At 42.2% G+C, this 7,325-nt stretch overlaps 1 pseudogene; it reads left to right on the top strand.

Annotated features, from left to right (window-relative positions):
• Positions 1-3,486: 3,486 nt before the first annotated feature.
• Positions 3,487-4,842, top strand: LOC102868515 (annotated as a pseudogene).
• The last annotated feature ends 2,483 nt before the right edge of the window (positions 4,843-7,325 follow it).

Below are 7,325 nucleotides of genomic sequence, written 5' to 3' on the forward strand. Positions count from 1 at the left end.
CCATCCCTCAGTCCCCCAAATTTTTCTTGGCCAGCTGTATCCCACACATTGAATTTAATCGCCCTCTGTTGGTGTGGAACACTAGAGGATGGACCTCCACACCCAAGGTGGCTACATACTTCTTCTCGAATTCACCAGTCAGGTGATGTTTCACGAACGTCGTTTTGCCAGTACCACCATCACCCACCAACACGAGTTTGAACTGGACTTGGGGTTCTCCTTGGGCGGCCATCGTGATGGTTCTTCCAGAAGGGTCTCTGGGCCCCGTCTGACTGAGGGATGGAAAGATGGCGGAAGCCTCAAATTGATTCTTAAGAAAATGGAAATAAGTCTGGGAGAATCAAAATAAGATCTTGAGTATAATCCACCTGAATTTACAAATCATTTTAAGAAAAAGTTTGAAGCATACAACACCAATGATCAAAGACAGGGCATCATCCATGAAGAGAGTAAAAGAGAAAAACTGAAATGCATGTCAGAAGTAACTCTGAAAATTGCACAAGAGCATCAAGAATCCAAAACAAAGGGAAAAGATGCTGGGGGAAAAAAAAAGAGTTGAACAGAAGATTTACAAGAGTGGCTCAAGAAGACAAAACAAATTATTATAATGGAATGTGCCGAAAGCTGGAATTGACAATAAAAAGGGAAGAACTTGCTCTGCACTTCTCAAGCTGAGAAAACCAAAACACACGTTTAAGCCTCAAGTCGCAATATTGAAGGTTGGTATGGGCAATATGTTGAATGATCCAGGAAGCTTCCAAAGAAGATGGAGGGAATACACCGACAAGAATTGACTGACACGGAAAAATTTCAGGGAGGACCATATGAACAAAAGCCAATGGTAAGGAAGGAGGAAGCTGAAGCTGCACTGAAGGGGTCAGAAAAAAAAAATTAAGGCCCCAGGAATCAACAGGATACCGATTGACTTGTTTCAACTAACAGATGCACTCACCAACTGGATGCCAGGAAATTTAGACAACAGCTGTGGCCAACTGATTGGAAGAGGTCCATATTTGTTCTCATTCCCAAGAAAGGTGATCCAACAAAATGTGGAAACTGTAGAATAAATATGTAAACAAAATACTGCTGAAGATAATTTAAAGATGGCTAGACAATGTGTTCAAATTTTGTAAATAAACTATTACAATTAAAAAAAAAGGCTAGAACAATACATAGATTGGGAACTGCCAGAAGTTTAAGCAGAATTTAGGAGAGACCATAACGCTAGGGATATCATTGCTGATGTCAGATGGATCCTGGCTGAAAGTAAAGAACACCAGAATAATGTCCATTCATGCATTATTGACTATGCAAAGGTATTTGACTGTGTGGACCATAACAAGTTATGGCCAACATTGAGAAGACTGGGAATCCCAGAGCACTTAATTGAATTCATGCGGACCCTATACTTGGACCAAGGGACTGTTGTGAGAACAGAGCAGGGAAACGCTGCATGATTTAAAATTGAGAAAGGGGTGCATCAAGGTCGTGTCCTGTCTCCAATCTGTAAGGTGTAGGCATACTCAAGAAGCTGGAATCTATGAAGAAGAATGTGGCATCAGGATCAGAGGATGACTCATCAATAACCTGTGTTGTGCAAATGACAGAACCGTGTTTGCTGAAAGTGAGGAGAACGTGAAGGACTTGTTGCAGAAGATCAAAGAATGCAGGCTTCCATATAGATTTCAGCTTAACATCAAGAAAACAAAAAATTCTTATCATTGGACTGATAGACAATTTCACACATAATAAATGGAGAAAAGATTGAAACTGTCAACAACTTCATCATACTTGAACCCACAATCAATACCTTTGGTGCCATCAGTCAGGAAATTAGGAGATCTTTTGTACTGGAAAAGTCTATAGTCAAGGATCTCTCCAAATTATTGAGAAGCAATGATGTCAGCTTGAGGACTAAGGTGTATCTATTCATGCCAGAGTCTTACCAATCACTTGCTATGCATCTGAGACCTGGATAATGAATAAGGATAAAAGAAGAAGAATTGATGTTTTTGAGATGTCGTGTTGGAGAAGAGTACCGAATATCCCATGAACTGCCAAAAAAAACCACAAACCAAACCAAACAATCCTAAGCCCCCCCAAAACAAACAAAAAAAACCACCAAAACAATCCACAACCCCAAAAACAAAAACCAAAACCAAAAAACCAAACAAATATGTCTTGGAGTGTGCAGCCAGAGTGTTCCTTGGAGGGAAAGATATTAAAGTTTCATCTCACATACTTTGTGTAGATCAGGCTTGGAAAATTGGAGGATCAGTGAAAGAGAGGAAGACCGTTAACAAGATGGATTGGTACACTGACTGCCACAATGGGCTCTAGTGTGTCAGGAAGTGTGAGAATGACACAGGATAGGACAGGGTTCAGATCTATTGTTCATAAGGTTATCATGGGTCATGCTTGACTCAACAGTACCTAACAACAAGAACAATGATGAATTCATCACCAATATACTACATAAAACATCTATGAGAAATAAATGTAAACGTAAATGTAGATGTAAATACTTTTCAGAGTGTCTGAGACATACTTTTACAAGCTACCTTCCAACTCCAACTCATGTGGATTCCTGGTATTTTAGTTATTTGCTACAGGATTTTCAATGACTAATTTTTCAGAAGTGCATTTCTAGACCTTTCTTCCAAAGCACTGCTAGATGGATTTGAACAGTTGATTACATTAATGGATGGTAACCACAGGGACTCTGATAGATACTTCACAGCACAGTTCACAGTAAGTGAACTAACTCAGTCTCATAAAGACAGATACTGTATAAGACCATTATTTAGAATGAGTAAGAGAATACCAGGAGGTGAGGTGGGTACTTAATCTTAGTGTCATACAATTTGATGGGTGGAGGGAGGGATGGGTAAAGGAAAGGGAAAAGCTCCACTGTGAAAAACAATGTATGTGAATTTTGTATGTAAACCAGTATAAAAAGATAATACATAGTTCAAACACAGTCTCAAAATGATGATTTGACAATTTTCTACTACTAGTACCTACATAAAGAATAGGTCCTAGAAAATAGAAAGAATCATTATGTGGAAAAGTGAAGAAATATGTAAGACAATTCTAGGAGGTATGAATTTTAAATAAAGAGAACAGAAATAGAAAATAAGATAATTTTTGGAAGTAGAGGAAAATTGCTTTAAATTTATAAGGGATATCATAATTCAGTTAAAAATCCCACTTTAAAAAAACTAATTTTACATGCAATTTGGGTGGTATTCTGTAACTGCTAAGAAAAAGAGAAATGCAGTGATTAAAAAAGGTCAAGCAAAGGAAATACAGGTTATTAATAAAGTGATACGAACACATGAAGCAATGTGTTTGTCCAGAATTGCCTTTTAATAAATGAAATAATAGAGTGTACCTGCGGCATTGAGCAGAGAAATCAGGTTTAGTAAAAACAAGGAAAAATGAGACATTAAAAGCAGCCGCTATGAGGCAGAGCCCAACAGAACTATGGAGACTTCTGTTGACAGCACCAGAAGCGAATCACAGCAGGACCAAGAAACAGCAATCGAGCACAGTGAAGAACAGGTCCTCCAGGAGGATGTGCAGGCTGAGGAGTACGTGGCCATTGCAGACTACTCGGCTACAGATGACACGCAGCTGAGTTTTTTGAGAGGAGAGAAAATTCTTATCCTGAGACAAACTACTGCTGATTGGTGGTGGGGTGAGCATGAAGGCTGCTGTGGCTACATCCCGGCCAATCATGTCGGGAAGCAGTTGGTGGAGTATGATCCTGAAGGCACCTGGCAGGACGAAGAGTACTTTGGCAGCTATGGGACTCTGAAACTTCACTTGGAAATGTTGGCAGACCAGCCACGAACAACTAAGTATTACAACGTCATCTTGCAGAATAAAAATTCCCCGAAAGACAAAGTGATTCTGGATGTCAGCTGCGGAACTGGGATCATCAGCCTCTTCTGTGCGCATCATGCTCAACCCAGAGCTGTGTATGCCGTGGAGGTCAGCGAGATGGCACAGCACACGGGGCAGCTGGTCCTGCAGAATGGCTTTGCCAACACCATCACTGGGTTCCAGCAGAAGGTGGAGGATGTGGTGCTTCCAGAGAAAGTGGACGTGTTGGTGTCCGAGTGGATGGGGACCTTCCTGCTGTTTGAGTTCATGATCGAGTCCATCCTGTATGCCCGGGACATGTGGCTGAAGGAGGATGGGGTCATCTGGCCGAGCACTGCCGCGCTGCACCTCGTGCCCTGTAGAGCTGACAGGGACTACCACAGCAAGGTCCTCTTCTGGGACAACGCCTACGAGTTCAACCTCAGTGCACTCAAATCTTTAGCAATTAAAGAGTTTTTCTCAAAGCCCAAGTATAATCACATTTTGAAACCAGAAGACTGCCTGTCTGAACCATCTACTATAGTAGAGTTGGACATGAAAACTGTACAGATCTCTGATCTAGAGACAATGCAAGGCGACCTGCACTTCAATATTAAAAAAGCTGGTACTCTCCATGGGTTCACAGCCTGGTTCACCGTCCAGTTCCAGAATCTAGAGGAAAACAAGCCACAGCTGGTTCTGAGCACTGGCCCGTTCCACCCCCCGATGCACTGGAAGCAGACCTTGTTTATGATGGATGACCCTGTCCGGGTCCACGTAGGAGACGCGATCACAGGCTCGGTGGTGCTGCAGAGAAACCCTGTGTGGAGGAGGCACATGCCCGTCACCCTGAGCTGGTCCGTCACTTCCCCACAGGACCCCACGTCTCAAAGAGTTGGAGAAAAAAATTTTCCAATCTGGAGATCACACTGGAAGCTCTGTCTGGAAGGGGGTGTGCACATTCGGAGAGAATGAACACAAGTGAAGGAAACCTGCCCTGGAGGCCGACACTCCATCTTCTGTGAGAATGAGCCTTCTCTCTGCTCTGTGTCCCCAGTATGGCAGACCCCGTGAGCTGCAGACTTGGTGGCACCTTCAGGGTTCTCACAGAAAAATGCACTCAGGGCCTGTAGGAGTGGCCCTCACCCTAACACTGTGTCTGTTCTGTTAGCAGTAGGCTGTATTTCCAAGTGTCCATCCAGTATTACCCACCGGGCCAAGCCCTGGTCACGTCAGTGGTGCTGTGTTCCTCAGCTCGGTCTAGTTCGAACGTAAACTCCCAGGATACATCATAGCAGTCTCCGTTTCCTCCTGTGAAAGTAACTATTCCTGCATCATGTGTGTAATGATGTTCTTGCTGCTGCCAGTTCACTGCCCGCCACGTGGACGTCAGCTCTCACACAGCGTCCTGGTGGTGTGTGTGGAGGCCTGAGGCGAGCGCCGATGATGGCAAGTGCATGTAATAGATGCCGTGTAGGATAGTGCAGCCATGTAGGCATCTTCCAGACACACTGTGTATCCACATACAGTAGGCACTCAATAAATATTTTCTAATAAAAAAATAATATTGAAAGAATCTATATTAGGGCATCTAGGCGAAGAGATTGAGATTGTTCACAGCTTCAGTTTGCTCGGCTCCACGGTCAACACTCTTGGCACCAGCAGCCAGGAAATAAAAACAAGTATTGCGATGGGAAAGTCTGTGGTTAGGGACCTCTCTAAAGTACTCAAGAGCAACAGTGTCTCTCTGGAGACTAAGGTGCGCCTGATACAGGCCATCGTCTTTGCAATCATTTGTTATGCATCAGAGAGTTGGGCAATGACTAGGGAGGATAGAAGGAGAATTGACGCCTTTGAGCTGTGGTGCTGGAGAAGAGTATTGAATGTTTCATGGACTACCAAGAAAACAAACAGATCCATCCTAGAGAGGGTTAAATCAGGCTGCTCCTTGGAGGCAAGGATTCTGGGGCTTCGTCTGACATACTTTGGACATGTTGTAAGGAGAGACAGGTCTTTAGAGAGGGACATCATGCTGGGTAGAGTGGAGGGACAGCGCAGGAGGGGAAGACCCTCTATGAGGTGGATTGATTTAGTGACTGGGGTAATCGGGATGGGTGTGTCAGAGGCACTGCGATTGGCACAGGATAGAGCACGGTTTAGGGCTGTTGTACATAGGGTCGCCATGAGTCGCAAATGACTCGACAGCACATAACAACAACAACAACAACAACAACATGTAACTATTTTATTTTCCTTTTTCCAAAGTATTTACAGCTGTGCAAACCACCCAGGTCAAGAAATAAAACATTACCTAAAAAACAAATTGTTTCTGCCTCTGAGTTGTAACCTTCTCCATCACTATCTTTTCCTATTTTCCTGATGCTAATCACTATTCTTTCCACAGATGTAATAAGTTAGATTCCTATGCATACCATGAGGTGAAATCCATGTGTATAGCCTGTGTTTGTGTTTCTTATAAAAGGTATTTACAATGAATAAATCATTGAATGTGCAGAATTCTATCATTCTATCTTCAGCTTCATTTCTGTCACCAAGTCCATATTTTCCAGCCACTGATCCTTCTTTCCTGTTCCCAACTTTTGCATTCCAGTCCCCCATTATTATCAATGCATCTTGATTGCATGTTCAATCAATTTCTGACTGCAAAAGTTGGTAGAAATCTTCTATTTCCTCCTCTTAGGCTTTACTTCTCAGTGCATATATTTGAATGATAATGGTATTCACTGGACTTCCTTGTATACATATGGATATTATCTTATCACTCACCACATTGTATTTCATGATGGATCTAGAAATGATTTTTTTAATTATGAAAGCAACCCCATTTTTGCTCACCTTTTCTTCCCTGCACAGTAGATCATATGATCATCTGATTAAAAATATCCCATGCTAAGCCATCTCAGTTTGCCAATACCTGGTATGTCAATATTTATGTGTTCCTTTTTTTTTTCTTAACAACGTCCAACTTTCTTACATTCATCTTCTCACATCGCACGTTCCAATCACTAGTGTCTACTTACAGCTGTTCCTCTTTGAATTTCCATATCTGAACTTGCTGGCACAGGAGAATTTAATGAAAAAATGTATGAGCAAGAGTCTGTGGTAATAAGTTCAAGTTACTCTGAAAGAATTGGCAAAAAACAAGCCTCCAGGAGTTGATGGCATACAAATTGATGTATTTAAACAAACAGACACTTTTCTGGATGTGCTCACTAAGTTGTGCCAAGAAATCTGGAGGACAGCCATCTGGCTAACTGATGAGAAGAGATCGATATTTGTGAGGAAATTATTGAACAATATCATTAACATCATATGCAATCAAGATTCTGCTGAAAGTGATCCAAAACCGACTGGAGAAACACGTTAACAGAAAACTGCCAGATGTGCAGGCTGCGCGTAGGATATTTTAGCTAATGTTAGATGGATCTTGGCAGAAA

Source organism: Elephantulus edwardii, unplaced genomic scaffold (assembly GCF_000299155.1).
Source record: "Elephantulus edwardii isolate Elephantulus edwardi_28Jun2011 unplaced genomic scaffold, EleEdw1.0 scaffold00365, whole genome shotgun sequence".
In the NCBI taxonomy this organism is placed as follows: Eukaryota; Metazoa; Chordata; class Mammalia; order Macroscelidea; family Macroscelididae; genus Elephantulus; species Elephantulus edwardii.